The sequence below is a fragment of the Plectropomus leopardus genome, chromosome 10, assembly GCF_026936395.1.
Source record: "Plectropomus leopardus strain MGB_pleo_1.0 chromosome 10, ASM2693639v1, whole genome shotgun sequence".
In the NCBI taxonomy this organism is placed as follows: domain Eukaryota; kingdom Metazoa; phylum Chordata; class Actinopteri; order Perciformes; family Serranidae; genus Plectropomus; species Plectropomus leopardus.
In genome coordinates this window covers 20,667,509-20,688,674 of record NC_142185.1, presented here as the reverse complement: position 1 = coordinate 20,688,674, position 21,166 = coordinate 20,667,509, and the positions used below count along the sequence as shown (strand labels likewise).

At 39.2% G+C, this 21,166-nt stretch overlaps 1 long non-coding RNA gene across 2 annotated transcripts in view; it reads right to left on the bottom strand.

Moving 5' to 3' along the window:
* The window catches only part of LOC148188511 (uncharacterized), a 73,825-nt gene that overhangs the window by 2,613 nt on the left and 50,046 nt on the right, over positions 1-21,166 (bottom strand). The window lies entirely within an intron of this gene.

Sequence of the window (21,166 nt, the reverse complement as noted above, 5' to 3'; positions counted from 1 at the left end):
GAAATAGATTACATAGCATTCATTCTGTAATTGAATTTCATAAATCCATTGCATGTGACTAGTTACCCTCCAACACTGGGCAGAGGGACAGTGTATGTGGTACAGAACCAAAACAGACTGAAGTGTAAATGAAAAAATATCTCACTCAGCACACTCAGTGATGTGTTTTAATAGATTATAATGGAAACTGAGGTCTAAGCTAAATCAGGTTTTGAAAATACAGGCAGTACTTATCAGTATGATTAATTAATTGACCGTTTTGGTATTTTCCTGGGTTTGTGGACCATAAGAGAAATAGAGAACGCCCCCTCTGTGTGCAGACTAACCAAAAGCCTCACCATCCTTATTCAAATAACTTGAACAAGACGGTGCCTCACAGGTCTAAATCATTCATGACTACAGTAATATCCCAATAACCTTTCAGCATAGCCAATGTTGAGAGGGGCTCACTAAATCACTGTGGTAGGCAGTTTTCAGGGTTTGCTAATAGCACTTGCTGAGTAGATATTAACACGTGAAGAGCGGGCGTGTTGGTTGCAATGAGAGGGGGGATTTGGGGATCCCTGGACAGGACCTCCATGTAGGCTCGCCCTGGATAGGCCGCACCTAGCTCCTCCAGCCACCCGTACCCCTCCTCCTCCTCCTCCTCCTCCTCCTCTTCCTTCTTCTTCACTCAGCTACATCTGCTCCTCATTAACACCATTATAATGAGCCGTTGCACCTGAGGTAAATAAAACTCTGGTCTGGCTCTATGTCTGCTCCCTCACCCTCACATCAACAGACCCAACACTGGCACTCTCTCACTGCTGTTGTCAAAGGGGGCTCGGACCCCCACCCCCACCCCCACCCTTCGACCCGCCTGTTTTTTTGTTTCTGAGAGGACATTAAATGTGGTCAGTGGAGGAGCTACTGGCTACACATAAAACCCCCACAGGTTCTCCATTCACAGCCATGGCCACAAAGCGGATAATGAGTTCCATAAAACTGTCAGGAGGGAAGAATAAATGTGCATCGGATACACCAACCGTAATTCAGATGTGGCTCTAAGTAGCTGGAAGAATGATAAGAAATGGTTTTCTCTGGCATTGATCAGACACTGCAGAAATATTAACGTGTTAAAACCCTGGTAAGAGGCAGCAGTAAGTCTCTAGCCTGGGAACAGTCGTGGCCTCTGGTGGTCTGGACTCCGGCCAGGTCCAGCTTTCATTAATGTGAAGAGGTTAAACGCTCTTTAAAAAAAAATCAGGTAACGTAGTTTTTAGTGTCATGATTTTCATTTTTTTTTGCCACAAACTGAACAGAACTGCATTTGTTTCCTTTTGGCAAGCGCCTCATATTGAGGTAAAGTCTGCAGCAGCTGTTTCTGTCTGTGTTCTGATTAAATATGTTCTCCCTGAAAAATCCAACCCTTCATTCTCACTTTATGGTCCAGTCATTAGTCCAGAAATTTGCTTAAATACATTGAGACTTAGATAAATGACATTTACAATTCTGCACAATTTTATTATTCTAACATTACCATAAATATGACATCCAAATAAAAACCCACCCCCACTAAAACCTGATTTAGTTGGATGTGAAGCAGGAGGCAACTTTGAACGACGCTGTTTTGACAAATGAACATGACATGCGGGGGGAAAATAATTTGACAGGTGACAAATGTTGAGCAGTGATACAATCTGAAAAGCAGGCCACCTGAAATATGACTCACTCTATTAAAATCATTCATGGAGGATATTGAATAGTTCTTTAAAGACTTCAAATATCTGATAGGATTTATTTTCATTTGATTAAATGTTTTCTATGATGATTACGTTTAAGACAAAAGCACAGACTTGTGCTTATTGCAGCTGTGTTCAGTTATTAGTTTGGCGACTTATGTGTTTGTGGGAAAACATAAATCTCTCTGTGGGATCACAGGGTGTTTATTTCAACAGCCTCCTCAGTCTGTACCGCAGGCAAATTATCAGTTCAATGAGATGTTCTGCCATCACTCTGTGTTGTGCATATTTAAATGTTCTGATGACTAAACACATTTACTCAATTACTGCACTTAACTGGAGTATTTCTGTTTTATGCTACTTAAAACTACTCCACTACATACACACATCCCTGTTTACATCAGTGGAGCTGAGGTGGAGCAGGTGAACAGCTATAGGTTCCTTCAAATTACTATCACTGAGAACCTATTTTGGTCTTCACACATCACCACTCAGCTTAAAAAAGCACAGAAAAGGCTCTGTTTCCTACGGAAACTTAGGAAGGCTAAATTCCAGAGCAAGATCCTGGTTAACTTCTACAGAGGAGCAATAGAAAGCATACTGACTGGAAACATCACAAACTGGCATGTTTCGTGCACGACCCAGGACGGGAGGGCTCTACAGCGGGTGATTAAAATTGCCCAGAACATCACTGGTTCCCATCTATGAAGCATCAGTGACCTCTGTGAAGTGAGGTGTCTGCACAGAGTCCAAAGGATACTGAAAGACAGCAGCCACCCCAGCCACAGTCTGTTCACCCTGCTGCCATCTGGACAAAGATACAGAAGTATCCGCTGCAGAACCACCAGACTACGGAGCAGCTTCTTTCCCCAGACTGTGAGACTCCTCAACTCGTCCTATGACGCCAAAAAGATGTAGCAGGATTTAGGGTCAACTTTAATTTAATTTCTTCTTAAATCACATTTAAGAAAAAATGACAAATAAACCTACCTTATACCTTGAACATTTATGTGACAGTTAAAAATACTATGTGTTACTATGTGCACAATATTTGTGCAGACATTTTTCAGAATGTTATACAAGTTATTTTATAACTTGTATAACATTCTGAAAAATGTCTGCATAATTCTTCATTTGATACTTTAAGTATATTTTGATGCTAACACTTATGTACTTTTACATAAGTAAGATTTTGAATGTAGGAGAGTAAAATTACACTGTGGCATGGGGTTCAATTCAACATTGAGTGGGGACCACAGACTGCATTAATAATGGATGTAGCTACTGTGATGTCACCTATTGGCTTGTCGACTCCCGTTCTGAAGCCTCAAGTTCTGCATTTAGGCTGCCCCCATCTTGTTTTTGTGGAGCCAGAAGTGACCGTATTTGGAGGGGAGGTCTGACTCAGACTGCAGTGACGCCTCGTAGACAGCCTGTTACACAATGTGGCCACGTGCTTAAATATGCATCACTTTGGGCCTTAATAAAAAGTCAACGGGCGAATTATGTAAATGTTCAACACCCATACAGTTGTCGCGAATGATTAAATTAGCTATAGAAACCAAAGCTGTTCTTTATACCAGGCTGTAAACATGTTTATTTCTGCTGTAGAGTTGGGCCTTTTAACATGGGAGTCTATGGGGATTAACTATGTTTTGGAGCCAGCCTCAAGTGGCCATTCAATGAACTGCAGTTTTTAGGTATCCCACACTGGCTTATTATTTAGCCTCAGAAGTTGTCCCTTGGTCCTCTACCAGGAAATTTTGAGCATCAAACACCTAATTTCCTTCAGTCTGGTGATTTTTTCTGCACCAATTTTTGCTTTTCTGCATGAGTTTAGGGTGGAAATGTCTTTTTTCTAATTTTGTCAAAATAAAAGCCCTCTGCTACTTCCATGTTTTTATTGGGAGTGAACAAATGCACATATTCTAAATAGATATGGGAATGTATCCTCTGCCATTCTGCCAAAATCTACACATATGCACCATGGTTTTACTACTTTTACATAAGTAAAACATCTGAGTACTTCCTCCATCACTGAATTGGACAACAAATCCTTCTTTTTGCTTCCTGAGTTTAATATAACTCTCACTAAAATAGTAACATCCATGTTTGAGTTGGTGCTCGCTGGGAAAAGTTTGGTTTAATTTCATTTATAAAGTGCCACGAAATGAAATAGATGAGGTTGTTTGGGTCATTGCAAAAGTATGTTTTTGTTTCAGTAATTAGCAGAGTGTGTTTGCTCCGCCAGGCGGGGAGTTTCCTGCAGCTGCTGTTTGTCGGCAGCAGCAGTGGGATCCGAGCTGACCTGCAGACAGTTCAGACAGACGGACCTCTGGGAGAGAAAAAAGGTGAAGTGTGCAGATAAAACATGTTGAAATCAAATTATGTTTAACTGTACTGTATCATTGTGCGTGCTGGGGTCTATCGCATAATTTAGGTATTTTTTTCTAATTTAGGGTTATAGTCATTGTGGCATCAATAGCACTCTGTTCTCTCATTAGTAAAACATATATTTTGAATTATTTTTTCTTGCCACAATATTTCTATGGTTTATTTTTCAAAACTTCGACTCATATAGAAAATACAGAGGTTAACTTACAGATCTGCAAAGCAAATAAGATTTTGTGATCTCGCAGTTTTGTATGTTTTTATTATAATAGTTTTGAAAGTTTCATATCTACAGTATTGTCCATGATTTATGACCATGTATGAGTTCAACAGACTCTCTTGCTTTGATTCTCAGACTTTTCAGTCCAACACAAACACAGCAGTCATGCACAGTGAAGGTCAGATGTTTTTATTCTCGCATGCTAAGAAGCTGCTGTAAATACTCAAATACCCAAAGATTGCTCAAATTTCAAAAGCGCATTGCGTCTAATATAAATCGCCATGTGTATCAAATGAAATGGAGAGTGGAGGTGTATTCTAAAACAAAAAAAAAATGTTCCTTTCTCGAAAAAATGTTGGTGGTTTAGAAGCACATGGAGAGCATCAGGCACATAAGAGGGGCTATGATCACATACATGTAACATGCATATCTGCTGTACGTTCAGCTGTGGAGTTCTTTCTTGGGTTGCACTGAGGGTGAAAAGAGGAGGACTTATAAAGTAAGAAAAAAAGGGAGAAAACAGGAGAAAAGTGATGTGTGCTCAACTGGGACAGATAAAATGTTTTCAGAGAGAGGCCCATGGTCATCATCAACAACATAAATTCAAGACTACCAGCCACATGCCAAATTTACACCCCCATACATAACACTCCTGACCTGTTCCTCCAGCCTCATGCACACTGATCTCGCCTTTTCACTCCTTGAACTTAAAGAATTTCTTAACCAAGGTAATATGACAAACATTGGTATTGCCACCACACACTGCAGCATCACTGAACGCAAGAGCACCATCAACAGAAGGGATTTTGACTTGCTAATGTTTTATTGTGAGTTTTTGTTATTCTCACTTTGTGCTTTCTTCCATAGGATGGTCCCTGATGATTCCACATAAAACTAAGCGTATTTAAATATAAGCTTTCTCTCGGTCTCGAGTCTGTAAGATATTATTCTGTCTGCTTCCAGCAAGCACACATCAATCCTGTTTCTCTTCAGCTTCTCTAATCTCAGGACACCTCCTCCATCCTCAAAACTTAAAACATGTTGCACATCTGCATGTGAGACTAAAGCAACTCTCAAATCAGCTGTTAGTTTTGTGCTTCTATTCACTCAAGCATCGATAAAACAATTCACTTCTGCAAGCAAGAACTTTTTAAAAATATTATATATATATATGTATATATATATATATATGTGTGTGTATGTATGTATATATATATATATATATATATATATATATATATATATATATATATATATGTTTTGTTTTTGTGACTTTTTCTTCTTTGCATCTTATTATAATGTGGGTAAAAATAACTAAACTCATGCAAACATTTGATTGGTTACATATGTTCACTGCCTAATTATCTTTTATGCATTGGTTTCTTTTTCCTTTTTTTTTTAGTCCTTGTTTTTTCAGAAGCCGGTGATTTACTGTTCATGAATTTATGCAACGAGGGAAAGCAGCCAGTTCTGGAGGCCATAACTCACGGGCCAAAAGTCGGCCTTATTTACATTGTATACAATACGAACCTGATTTCTCATTTTGTTTTAAGCCTGCTGTGTAAATCTTCATGGGAATACGTGAGGTTTATAATAGTGCACAACTTCACTCTGTACTAGCCAGCAAGGAATAACTATGGCATCTATTATGCGCTTGAGGCATATTTCTTATAGTGAGGATCAAATGTCATTAAATTCATAATCATTGGGAGATTTTTTCCCAATAAAAGATACTTTGAATATCATTTTTAGCTGTCTCTGCTTCCAGATTGACAACCAGATATCTATGTATAGAAAAATCTTTAATCTTTAAAGGAGCAGTGTGCAGGATTTAGTGGCAGTTAGTGGTGAGGATTGCAGATTGCAAGCGGCTGAAACTTCACCCATGTGCCAACCATGAAGTCCTGGTTAGAATTGTTTCACTGTTCATTGTCCAGGATGTTTGTATTGGGAGCTGAACTATCCACAGAGGAATCTTCCTCTACAAATTAAACAGACCAGGTGAAAAAAAAATTATAAACTAAAGCTAAAACAAAAAAAAAAACACAGAGTAAAGCATTTTCTCAGTTAAAATCAGTGTTTCTCCGAGCTGTTAGGCTTGTAATGATAACTAAGCTCCAGATGTTCATGAGGTTTTAAGCAGGAGCTGAATTATTTGCAGAGGTCCCTTTCTCTCTGAAACAAACAGACCAGGTGATTAAAAATGATATATATATATATAAAAGTCTAAATGAAGCAGTTTAATGCTATAAATCATTGGTTTTTTTGGATGCTATTCGGCTTATCATGGAGGGACTGCTTTATGTCGTGACTGACGAAAAAAACAAATCACCAAGTTTGGGTGATGGATGAGTAACAAAAATGCAGACTGTCCACAGGGGATGCATATTTGGAATCGTGTGAACTTTGAGTCATTTTAAGGAATATGCACACCATGTTTCGATTTCTAAACCTAACCACAGTAACTTTACTTGCCTAAACCTAACCTCCATAACTTAAAGTTAATTATGTACTTGAGTTAATACAGACTTTATGTCATTCATGGGATGCTAATTCATAGGATATTGTGCAAACTGTTGTGTGTGCATTTTGTTATGGATATTGTATGAACTGTTTTATAAGAACAGGCTGTCAACTTTAACGCGTTACTCGCGATTCGATTAAAGTCTGTACATAACGCATTTTCTTTTCATTTGTGTTAACCATTGGCTGGCATTCCTGGCTTTAAGAGGCTGTAGCCGGCTGAGTTTAAAAGCTAGGGTGATGATACTGGTATTATATGAAGCTGAAAGACCTTAAGAATCAGTGATACCAACCGTTTCATGCTCGCTTGTCAAGGGGCTAAATAACAATCCAAAGCTCTGAAAAATTTGGGTAATTAAAATCAGCATGGTCATTTCACAGGGGTCCCTTGACCTCTGACCTCAAGTTATCTGAATGAAAATGGGTTCTGTGCGTACCCATGAGTCTCTCCTTTACAGGCACGCCCACTTTATTCCAGTCCTGCAGTTTTTTCAATCAAGACAATCTGGTAAGAAATGATCTGCCTTGTCAATATGAACTTCAACACTGTTTTGAAATGTAAAACAATGGAATTAGAAATGTGATTAAAAAATGCAATTAATCGCAATTAATTATTAAAATTCTGCAAGTAATCACATTTTGTTAATGTTAATAGTTTGACAGCCCTACTTAATATATTATATTCCATTTATGCCAGTATATTTCTCTAAATCCTACACACTGGACCTTTAAGTTTTTATTACAGTTATCCTGTGTGTATTTCAGTGCTGTTGGCACAGCAGCATGTACAGTGTGGGAGTAACAGTAAAGACACTTTTCCGAGGTTAATGGATAAGCTTAAGGTCTCTCTCACCCAAATGTTATTTTTATGGACGACTTTGGCAGGGAGCCTTTTGTTTCATTAGACTGTGTCTTTATCATTTATACATTGATGGGAATGCAGGGTTTTGGGGTTAGAGACACATTCTCTAAATGGTATCTCACTCATTCAGCCACAGGGCAAGGCTAATGGAATCTGCTGATCCCTATACCGCTCTAAATGGCTTTGGAGAAAGAAAGACAGCAGCCCCAAATTCTGCTTGAAATTCTGCGCACAAATATCGCCAGAAGTAATGCATTAAATATTTTATATTCAAAATATTTGATGGCTATCCATAAACTCCATAACAGCTTTCACAGATCTATAAAAGTATCTTCCACTTTGTTTGCATTTTCATCTGCAATGAATTGTCGGTTTCCACAGGCTATGAAAGAGAAGCGTGGATGTGTTACGTATTTTATATTGATTGGGCGGGCTTATTTAATTCAATTGCTGCATATCCTTACTTGGAGGGGCAGTGAAAATCGTTTGAGAATCAATGGGCGGAAGCAAGCAAGACAAAAATAATTGACTGTTTTCAAACTCCTGCAGGCAGCAGAATAACTAACCAAAACAGCTCCCAGGGATGTCTGAAATTGGTTTTGCAAATCCTTCAGCTACATATCTGAACCAAGAAAAATGGTAATATAGAAATCCATTTCAAACTCTACAGTGCACATGAAGTTTATTTTCAGGTTTTTTTAATGCTCTGACACTTATTTTGATATACAGTAGTATGCTAATGGTCAGTGGGCTCAGCGTAAACAGGGTGTGTGGTTTTATCTTGACTTGTTTTGGGGGAACCAGATGCGTTGAGGTGGAGCTCCCCCCCACGGAGCTTCCTCCCTGGGTGCCTGGAGGTCCACTTCCAATCTATTTGCTGTAATTGCCGTCAGAGTGTACACCTTGGAGTCCTCTAATTCCCTCTTTTATTTCAGCCACCATGAGGGAGACCATCTGTCCTCCTGCCTGCACTTCCCCCACCCTTTGGCGTCAGGTCTCTCCCAGTCTGCACACACACGGATACAAACGCAGCATGCCAAGATTTCTGTCTGAGACACCGGGGCTTTGATACATCACACCTTCGTCCAGCCAGCATCACATGACTACAGCGGAGAACATAAGTGTGGTTTTACGAGGTGCTGGTGAGGATGACCACAGCACTGTCACATAAAAGGTAAAAGTTGTCAGAATAATGAAAGTAATGTGACACAGTTTCCCATCTGCTAACGTTTTTTTTAAATTCATTCAGTTGCCAGAAATCTGAGAGGCTCACACGCACACACACAGTCTCTCTCACACATGTCTTCGCTGAGCACAAGCTGGCCTTCTTTCCCTTTAAGATTCAGGTTATATTATTGCTACCTGCTACAATATCTCGAGTCGTGCCCCCTGGGAGAGCTGACTCAAGCTGTTGTTTGCGGTTACCACAGCCTCGTGTTTTCTCCTGAGGTGGTCACATTTTGTTTTAGAGACTACAGCTTTGTTCCAGACCACTGGTGACAGGTGGGCCTTGACCCCGGCGCCTTGGAAAGACAGGTGCTGTGCAGGTGCACACCTTTACCACAGCTTTATATCTGGCTTTTGTCCACAGCTTCTCCCAAGCACCTCCTTGCTCAAAATGTTCTTAAAAAACAAATTAATCTCAGCATTAGTTTAGGTAATTTTGATCAAAAGTCGTTCAAAGGCTCAGCTACAAATATTGTTCTGCTTAAACAAACAATAATAACACAAAGAGATGCAAGCAGCAGGTCCCCCAAAACTGAATAATAAGTGACATTTTCTGTATCTATCTCGCTGCGTCCGTGCTCTCTCACTGCGTCTTTGTTTGTGGTTTTCTAGACTGCAGCCACAGTGTCTGGGGCGCGACTGATTTAAATACCATCCCATCTCATTAACATGCACAGATAGAGCTGCGAGGGCCAATTACATTCATCTTGTCAGGTGGCTGGGCTTCCAAGTCGTTAATATTTTATGGCAACACGCTTCCCCAGCCGCAGCAGCAACACACCAGTGCTCTTACATTATTCCACAGCTCAAGACACGAGATCAGAAACATCCCCCTGAATACACACTCTTCTAGGTCATGACAATATAAGCATGAAAAATGAGCAGAGGGGGGGGAACATGGTGGAAATCCACATATAGCAATTTATGATGACTGATTATTATCAGGCTAAGCTGAAGAAAGATGTGAATGTTTCTTTATTTCAAGTGTCTCTAGTAAAAGTGTTGGAAGATTTGAGAAATGAGAAGGGTTTTATTTCAAATGGCTTTCGGTTTTATCAAAGCGTGAATGAAATGATAAAAGATTTCCTCAAAATGCAAAGATCTTTGGACAAATCTTGTACAAGTTAATCAGATATTTGAGGGGGATCTCAGTCTGCCAGTAGAAAGGAATGCCACCTTCTGAAGCTCTCCATTGGAGGGCAAACAATGTCCTATGAATGATGTTTCTGATGACTCACTCAGACAAACTGAGATTAATTCTTAATTTTATTTATTTATTTGTTTATTTTTTTTAGGATTTGTTGACAATAAGAATCATAATCAGGGATTCTCAACTTGCTTTGCTCGGCGGCCACTTTTGCAAAATGACAGAACACAAGGGGCCAGTTCATGTACAAATATTTTAAAATTGATCAGTATTTATAATAAATGAATTGCCTGTTTTCAACCTTTTGACATTTTCTGTTCTCACTCATCTTTACCCTCTTCTGATTCTTATACTACTGATATAAGAATCAGAAGACGACTACTGATACTGATCTTCTGATGCTTTATTATTTACTCTCGTAACTTTTTTTTTACATTGAAAGTACAAAATAAAATCCCATTGAGCCTCGTCTCATGGAAGTTATGTTTAAATACAACTAAACAATAAATATGTTTTGCGAGAAATGTGATGGCAAGCACATTGTTTTCTATTAACACTTCTGTTAACATTTTTTTAAAATGTTGCAAATTAACATATCTTTCAAGCTGCAAAAATGTTGATACTGAACATATCAGTAAAATGTTCATTTACAACATATTTCAGTTGTTTTCCACCAAAATAGGCAATCTTGCAAAACTGTTTCCACTTGTAGTGACCACATTATTATTTTTTATTACCTTTTTTTAATGAGTATTTGGCCAAAATCATAATCTTTTTCTAACCTTGACAAAAGTGCATTTCTTGCTAAAACCGAAGAGAAGATTATTCGTTTTTTTACCTGACTCCTGGACCTGAACCAAAGTGCATTTGTTACCTAAACCTACAGTAAGACAGCAGCTGGTGTCAAGGTCCTGCACTTTGTACGCCCTGCATCCTCCCAAATTACCTCTTTCTGAAGGGTTAGTGGTACATGAATGTGATGTTTTGTTACTTGAAAGAAGCGTTGTATATGATCATATTCGAGCGATATTATGCCGCAAGAATGTCATTAAGAAAGCAGTTTAATAACATACAGCTGTCATCCCTGGGAGACAAGGTTGTGGCACCATATCTGTAAACTGAGTATCACTGATATAGAATATTGCCACATGTATCTTTTTAAGATCAGGAACATGAGTAAATTAGTGAAGATGAACTAAGATCCCTGACAGGTTTTCAGCCTCTTTTTGATTGTTTTCTTTAAATAACTCAGTTTTCTTTTGGAGGCAAAAAAAAAGACCTAACTAAGTGCAGACTGATTGTAAAATCCTGTTTAGTCATTCTTCTCCTTGCTGGGTTAGCCTTCTGCCCTCATATTTCTTTTTGGTGTAATTACAGAGGCCATGAGGAAATCAGCAAGTCACAGATGCAGAGAGGAGTGGTAAAAAAAATAAGACCTACACATACACACATTAGAAAAATGTTGTTTTCTCTATTTTTCACATATTTTTGCAACTGTCACTGCAGCCTCACAGTTATATCCTTGATGAATTGAGTTAAATCCGAATACAATAATCCAAGAAAAATCTATGGCCAGGCTCCTGTAATTCCTTTAATGACTTCTCTAATGAAAGTGACCAGTCTTCAGAAGAGTGGCTGCAGCTTTGCTCGTCTACTGTACAGAGCGAGGATGGCCCGAGGAGACAAGCTCAACGCATTTCTGACTGGCAACAGCAGCACTACACCGACTCGCCTCCTGGCTCTGTGGCGATACGCTCCAAGATTGATGTGGGCTCCTGACAAATAGCCCGGACGGCCATTTATATGGAGAGATGCTGCTTGGCAATGTGAGGGGAAGAGTCACTTAGCAGAACAATTTCCTCACACAGCATGGTCCTTTCGCTTCATCTTGCCAGCAGAAATTATATTCAGAGAAACTGCCTTTCAAACTATACTGTTTGTCGCTTATTGTGTCACAGATCTGGTTTGACAACACAACGGGGGGGATCTTTCTCTTTGAGTTGATAAATCCTATGATAAATAATAATTCAGTGTGCATGTCTGCGTCACAACTTAATATATGTTTATGAAAAATCCAAGCAGTTTCATTTGACCCAAAATACACTCAGATGTCATCAACATCTCATCGCAAAAGCCTGAATGTTTTAATTATTCTATTAAACATAACAATGGAAAGTAATAGCTTTTGAAATCTAGAAACAATGAGGAATTCATGACGTCCTGTGCATGAAGGCGTTAGATTAATTTAATTTCCGTGGGATCACGTGACGCCGGGAATATATTGACATTTGCGGCTGCTGCAATTACATCGTGTGGCAAACAGCAAAAGTATGAATGGTGCAGATTCTAGATAAATAATTGTTCATTAATATTCTGGCTGAATGCTGCAAATTAATTCACACTCCAGTGAGCAATGCAGTGAACATTATCTATTTCAATTCAGCATACACCCTTTTTAATTTCTCTCAGTGCTTTCTTTTAGATTATTACATTTCTACGACCAAAATACAGTGGATGCATGCAGTAGATTAAGGAGTTCTCAATACATACAAAGTTTGATCTAATATTATTTTCATTAGATCACTGTTTAAGCATAAGAATTGTTCTTTAATTGTTAATGAGAGGGCAATGCTTTCACTCCAGTGGCATCATTCTTCAACACATACTCAGGTACAAATAAAAAAATATATAATAAAGAGTAATAACACCAAAATCTTCTGAACATTACTCATGTCGCTTATCTGTTGTGTCATAGCTGGGCATTTCCTCATATCTCACTTCTCAAACAGCCAGAATAACTAAAGTGTGAGGTGTGAGCTGCTCCACATTTTGCATATCAACCATCTTCCTGCTGACAAATGTTAGCTTTAATAAAACCACAGAGCGAAGACGGGACCGGGAGAGAAGCCCACCAGGACAGAGACCGGAGCTGAGACAATTTACCAGGAAATGAAAAAGTAGAATTGTCTGCGGGAAATATCAAAATCATCATAATCATTTGTCAAACCGTGATCTGTATCTTCACTACAGCTCAGATTGTATATCTGCTGCAACTATCGGACTCATTGTTTCAGAACTTTTTAGATTATGCTCTTTGTCTGCATCTCTCCAAAACCACAGTCCTGTTCATTAAGCAAACATTTGTGTCATTATAACCAAAGCTGAAAAGTTTCTTCTTCTCCTTTCTCTTATTATTATAATGCAATTTTACTATTACATTGAGCCACTTAATAAATGCCATTTATAAACAGCAGTGAAAACAGACAGGCATGATGTCTTCTTATGAAAGATTTTAGTCTCATTCAACTGCTGAGTATACTGTACACACAGAAGGAAGCAGTCATTGTTCTCTTGTAAAGCACTGGCAGGCAAAGGAGCACATACTGCCACTTTTGCAGCGATTTTAGCATAAGATCCTGACGCAAAAAGCCACCTTTCGTGTCCACATAATATGCTTCTGGACATCATCACCTGAGAATGCAGCCGGTGTTATGATACTACGGACAGCACCTGCCACAGCAGAATTATATGCAGACAGCGTCAGTCTTTCAGGCAGGAGTCCAGTGCTGATGGCTTTTTTTCTACACCCTACCATGTGCCTTGTTCCTAATCCTAACCATCAATGCCGCCATGTGCTTTTGTTGACATCCCGGTGTCAGTTGCCATGTGCTTGTGTTGTGTAAACGTAACCATGTGCAATGTAATCCCACTATAGATTACCTAGAGTTTACCACAGTATTTAATAATAGTAACGCTCTCTGTAAACTCAGCGTTTTGTATGTAATTGCGTTGCCAGAAGAAAATGGTGACATTGTCCGAGTCATGCAGTTCTGATTACATGTACTGTATATTAGCAGGCTTTGACATCAGGAGGTGGAGGGAATGGTGGATGGCGTTGCACCTACTCGAGACACTGTTCGAGCGTACAAACACCACCAGTTGTGTTTTTGTGATTCATTGCTGTGTTTCCAGCAGCTATTTAGACACCATAGTACATTGGTGTTTTTTAGCGAACTGGCTTTCTAGTCTCAAAACGTGGGGTTTGCTGCATTTCCTGAACTTCAAGCTAGGAATTTTAATCCAAAACTTGATCTTTTCCTAAGCATAAGTAAATGTTTTTGGGCCTAAACCAATGTAGAAATGGGAAGTTTTAATTCATCCATCATAGAATGCTAACATTTATTCTGATGATTGAGTTGGGCACCAGTGCAGAGTATCTTTAAGGCACAAAAACTTAAGTGGTTTTTGTGCCTTAACATAACTATAACACAAATGCTACATATCGGTGGTTTGTAGAAATGTACATACATGTACCAGTTATTTGTGTATAACTCATGTAAACAGGAGGTTGCGATTACATGACCAATGTGTTGACGGAAGTAAAGAAGGAAAGTTTGTATAAACAGGCAGGTTGGGGCGGCCTATGGGTCAAACAAACACAGGACTTTCCTCCAGGAAACTGCTTTTTGGTACAGAATGAACTTTTGAGATATTTCAAGACACGTTACTATTTTTATATTGCTAAACCTAACATATTAAACTTTAAATGAAGTAAAAAACACGACAGTGCCAAGACATATAGGTTATATGTATTTACATATCCATGATTTGCAAGGCGCTTAATTCATAAGATATCATATAAACTGTTGTATGAGGATACGTTAATATGCTAAGCTAAGTGCCTGCTGGCTGTAGACACACATGAAAGTGGTATCAATCTTCTCATCTAACTCTTGGCAAGAAAGAGATCATATATATTTTACCATACATACATCTGCGTGATCATAAAAATACCTTTTAAGATACAACTCACTGCTGGATAACATGGATTGATTAAAGAAGTGACTGAATCATGGAGTCACAGATGCAGTAAATAACCAGGCTAGGAGTTTGGCTGCTTATCAAAACAGTAGTCCCAACACAGGAGAGAGTGCGGACAAGTTCATTTACAACTTGGAGTCCTTGATCAGGACTTGCTGACCAAATGGCCCTGAGCCATACTGTATAGCCAAACAGCTTACTCCCCATTTCTGCACACCAGGTCCTCTTCTTTTAATTGCCATAATGGAATGATGTGCTGAGTGTCTGATGTGGGAGCCATCTGTGGTCTTCTTGCTGCAGCAACACGCCTCCAGTGCAAAACATCAGAAAGATAACTGACACTTGTAAAAAGTAACAATTTTTAGTCAGCTGAGAGCATGTTTATTACGACAACAAAGTTATGGAGACATATCTGAGAGAAAATTGGCTTTATGAAAAGAGGTAAAGAGGCTTTAAATCATAGACTAAGCTGCTCTTGCAAAGGATATAAGACTGCCTTTTTAAACAAGCTGTATCTATTTTTAGCGGGTGAAGCACAGACAGTAAACAAGTTAAAATATTTCAAATGGAGAGGATGCTGCTATACGATGTTAACCCACACAGGATGCAAAGTGGGTGGAATTTGATTTCTGTATTAATTATAACCTGATATCATCAACCTCGGCACAGCGTCCCGACACCTCCAGAGCACAGCGAGCTGGGAGAAGACCCCATGATGAGAGAGAAAATACAATTCCCACCAACTCCCTCCTGCTGTTGTCCCTCACCCACTGAGCTGAGGAGGTGGCCTATTAGAGGACGATATGCAAAGACAGGCTGCTCTTGAAAATGATATCTGATAGATGCAATATCTATTTTTCCTGTATGTGATGCATGAATCCTTTCATTAGGGTAAAACCTGTACAGGATTCTGGCTTTTGTTGAACTAGAAATTTGGGCTTAGCAACATATCAATATTATATAGATATCGTGATATGAGATTAGATATAACCTTACACTGTGTGCTAACTGGATGCAACATGTGTGAGTGTAAGCAGCTTAATCAGTTTAATTGCCTTTTTTTATAAAGGACAGTCCCAATTGGCCATGAGCGATGCAATGGACCGGTAAATCAAGAGTTCAGCCTTCCGGCTCAGCTCCCTCCTCACCTCGACAACGCAGCACCCCCATCACTGCTGATGCCACATCAAACCACCTGTCTATCTCACGTTCCATTTTATTTTTACTTTTGAACAAGACCCAGGGATACTTGAACTCCTTCACTTGAAGCAGTAACTCACTTCCAAGCCCAGCAGCTGCAATCAGCCATTTACCAGCAGAGAACCATGGCCTCAGAGAGGGAGGTACTGACTCTCATCCTGACAGCTCAACGCGTTCTCATTTCTAACTCCCCACATAGCGCCGCTCTGTCAGTGCTTTTGGCGAATAAGTGAAACTGGTTGTGTGCGTCTGAAGCGCTGAAGGACAGCGTCAGGTAATAACGCTGACAGTATAATATAAGGAGTGAGAATGTGATAAGAGGGCAAGTGGGTGAGGAAATGGATGGGTCCCACAAACAACCAACTTTTGTGTGGGACTTCAGAGTTCGCTTCCCATGTGGATGTCCGTCTGCGTGTTTTATCTTTCTACACATTATCACGTGCCTCTTTCACCGAAACCTAACCATCCATGACTTTGCCATCGTGACAGTCCGCGCTGTTGTGTAAACATAGTGACCATGCTACTTCAACCCATCACATGCATTTGTTGACATTACTGTAACGGCATCCTGGAGTGTAAACAGCTGATGCACAAGGATTCCTAAAACGTCATGGTAGACGCTGAAGGTCCTGACAGAGCACAACCATGTGACAAGGCCAGAGTGTGAACGTGTTGGACAGCTTTACATAATGGTGCAAACCGCCACAGTACATCTTGAAGGTCACAGTGTGATGGAGCCAACAGAGCCACATCATCTGCACAGAGCAGAGGCAATTCTGAGGTCCCCAAATCGCCTCTCCACTGTGAGCTCCAGAGTTCAAGCTGCTCTAACGGTCTGTTCGTACCCAAATTTGTACATATCCCACGTATTTTAAAAGGTTGTGATCACGTGACCAATGCGCTGATGACAGTAAACAAGGGTGGTGGATGGGTCACATGTTTGGAATTGTATGAACTTTGAGCCATTTTAAGGTAAACGTTTCTTTTCTGAAACCTATTCACAGTACCATAAAGGCCCAAACCTTACCTCCTTAAGTTATTCACATAACTGTCCGTTAAGGATGTAACGTCATTCATTGGGGATCTAACTCACATGATACCATACAAACTCTTTTATGTGGATATGTTGTCAGAGTCCTATAGTTAACAGATAAGTGTAAATAGCGTCCAATTTAAAGTGCTGTGGAGCAATATTCAGACACTTGCTTTTAGGACATGGTATTAGATTTTTGATATCACAATTTAATAAGTGTTGTCTCTTCCTGGTTTTAAAGGCTGCATAACAGTAAAGTGATCTAATGTTTCTTCTTTCTGAAGTTGCCAGACTGTTCAAGCTGCTCTTTTATTTGCCTTTACCAGCTTAGTCATCATATCCACATTACTGATGATTATTTAGGAAAGATCGTATTGTGAAAATCTTTTGTGAGAGTACACATAGTCAGTCTTACAACATAGTCACATATGGTACTATTTGGTAACAAATATTATGATATTTGATTTGCTCCATATTGCCTAGCCATACTGGGAGCCATCAAGGAGTAAAAAGTTAAACTCCTGCTATTGTATACGCATCCAACTGATTTATTTTGACTTGTTTTAAAAAATCTGAAATAAAACCTACAGTGGGCAGACACACTGTATATAAACACATAGCTTCACTTTCGTGATGCGCTGAACAGCAAAATATAGATTCCCCAAACAGCACAGACTTGCTGGCTATTTTAGTTGCAGCCTCACATTTTCCATCCTCCTGTGGCTAGTTATATTGTTTTCTGTGAACTTCAGTAAAATATTCTAAACGGGATGCATTGTTTCCACTCATTCTCCAATATGTCTGGCTCAAAAAAGACAATTGTTGTGGCTCGCCTTTAATTGCTCCATCTGTACTGTATCCCATCGGGACGTTGCCACCTCAGATGCCTTCCCACATACAGCACAGGCAAATAACTTTCACACAGACCAAGAGCAAGAAGTGCATCTGCAGCAGCTCACTTCATTAAAGCAAAGCGCACACTACAGAGGAACCCTGTGCTTCAGCTGGCATTCGCTGCTTGCGTAATAAGACTTCCCGAGCAGATGAAGCATGGTGCGGTGTGCTGGAGCCGACTGCTACATTTACTTAAAGGATGTTTCCATCACTGGTGTGTCATCTGGAATCTGTTTCTTGATACCTCCATTCCAAACCAATTAGCACTTGATGGTCTGCATGAAGGTGGTTTCCACTCCAGTGAGAGCTAATCTAAATAGTCAATATGTCGCCAGCCAGCAGGTCTTTGAGTTTAAGTGCCAGGAAATTCAAACTGAAAGTCTTACACGAGCAGTAGCATGTGTTAGATATGTTGTATTATATGTTGTTTATTCTGTAAACTTTACAAATAACATAATAATTGATCATTTAGAGAGCTATACACAGATTATATATACATATGCATTTCTCACTTATTTTAACATGTTTTAGTTACTGTGTAGAAGCGTGGGACAAATCATCTACAACTAATACGATTTTGGGGAGCAGGTTGCAGGTTTGGACCCAAATGCAGAAAACAGATGAGGCCGCTGGACAAATGTACTTGATTTAACCTCATAAGGAGAGCAGGGCAAATTATGATACACAGATCTAGTTTTTACACAAGAGTAAAAATCGTTATAAATTAGGTGGATTTAAAGCAACATACCAACAGATGTCTTATCGGGTTAAGAAAAATATAACTTAGATATGAACAGAGCCAAAAACAGATTTTTGCCTGAAAATTTGCAGAGGCTGTTTGTGTTGAGATCAGCTGATAATGATCAAAGAAGGAAATCTTATTTTAAAACTCAATATACATTAAAACATTTAAAATATAAATAATTCAATTATTATTGCATTTAAAAGATAGGCTCACATTTTTAAGTCTGTCTTAAACTCACATGCTCATATGATCACTGAAACTACTTATGTTTGCAGTAATCATTTCCTCCCTGCCGTTACTAAAATGATACCAGGGCAGCCATTTGTTTTATCTTGACACAGACGAGGGTCAGCGGTGAGATGACATTAGTGTTTAGATTGAGGCAGCAAAACTACTTGGTTATGGTTAGGAGAAGATCGCAAATGTCACTTAAAAAACACTCAACTTGATTGTGGCATGTACTTTGCAACCAATGTTGTTTGTTGTTCTCGAATATCGATCTTCTGGGTCAATGTCGGGTGTTTGTTGGACCCATCCACCTTTACTCCCAATAACACTGAGCGGACTTTCACTTTCTTTAAACTACATCTGCTACACTGAGCGTCTGATGATGCTATGGGTTACTTCAGAGTCACACAGACACTGGACGGTGCCAAGGGCGCTCAAGCAGCGTGTTTGACATCCTCAAAGTGAATCCAGGCTGGCAGCTAAGAGTGTGTCGTACAAAGAGAAAATTTAGCACAGAAAAGATGCTAATTTTGCACAAAACGATTTTTTAAATATATTTTTGCACAGAGTGAGGACAGTAGATTTTGTTCCGCATCTCTTGGTAAACACTTTAGGAAGTGATCTCTATATGGCCGTTATGAGCAAGAGGAATTATTAGTAACTTAAACCAATATTAGTGTTCATATGTTCACCTGACTTTTTGAACCTATCCAATAAAAAAAATAATTTAGACAAAATAAATGCACATAATAAGCTTAATAATTAATGTTCATGCTTGGTCTTCTGTCATTTGTCCTGCTCGTGTGTGTGTGTGTGTGTTTTAGTGTGTGCACGGGGCCAGACTAATATATACTATTGATGCTAACATAACACTGATGCATTGGTGTCTGAGTATGTTTTCCAATATGTAACAAGAAACTGCATCACAAAATTGTCAAAAATGAAAAACAATGTCACCATTACATAGTTTGTCCACCAGAGAGCACTGACAAGTTGATTTTCAGCTGTAACGTTTGTTAATGTAAAAAAAATAAAATACAATTAAAAAAAACACAAAAAAACCCAACTTTCACCCACCATAGCCTTTTTAGGGTTAGGTTTACTACAAAATATTGATACCAGAAATCCAGCATCGATCAGATTCTAGTTTACATGCATCATTTATGTTACTTTCTTTGAGAAGAGGACATTTAATACAAGACTTTACATCCCTCTGCTTCTTTTCAGTGATCAGTTGTGCATTATGTTGTTGCAGATTATATCTTATATTTTGTGATTTAAATAGAACAATAAATGAACATCTTGCATCAACAAAAAAATGCCCTGATTATCCTCTGAGGTATCTTACTGTAACATCTTTTTTCTAACAGTGCATGAACGCTGATTTAGAGCAGACATCGATGGCTGCCGTGGAAACGACTTGATTATCGCCTCATTTTGACAGCATGAATGTATTATCAAAGGCAATTAAGGTGTCACCAGTGTTTGCACAGAGAGATGGATGACGCTTTGATGATCATGATGAAAAGCTATATATTGACCCAGAATGAACTGTCATCCCAGTTATCTGACCAATATGCACACGGCTGTTTGCTCTGCTTTTTTAGAGATAAATTGATGTAAACAATATATGAAACAGGTGTTTTTTGTTATTCATGTGAGTCAAGTATGATGAGGTCATAATTTGTGAAATATTAAGTTACATTACAGCACACACGAGGGATAAAAACAGCAATGAGGCCTTGTTGAAGGCTCCGAGAGGGGGAAAAAAAAGGCATTTCCAACTTGCACCCTGATTGGCTGCACACACACACACCCATATGTTCTTTCAAGGGGGAAGCCATTTCCTCAAGGCTTTCCCCATGTAAGTACAGCATGTCTCCCATGACTTTATTTACAGTCGAAAACTCTTAAGCGTGTGCATTAGTGCGGGAGATTTATCACTCAAGCCTGTTTCATTTGAGAGGTGCTGTAACTCTTTGTCTCTGTGCTCTGTAATAAGAGTGCAGAAAAATGTACACTAATGTAACCATCAGAGGAGTTTGCATGAAATCAGCTCTAATCTGGACGTCTGGTGACGGCTGGTGTGGAAGGGAAGTGCAGAGTAATGGCGTTGGTAATTGGGAAAATAGGTCACCTGGGATATGAGGTGTT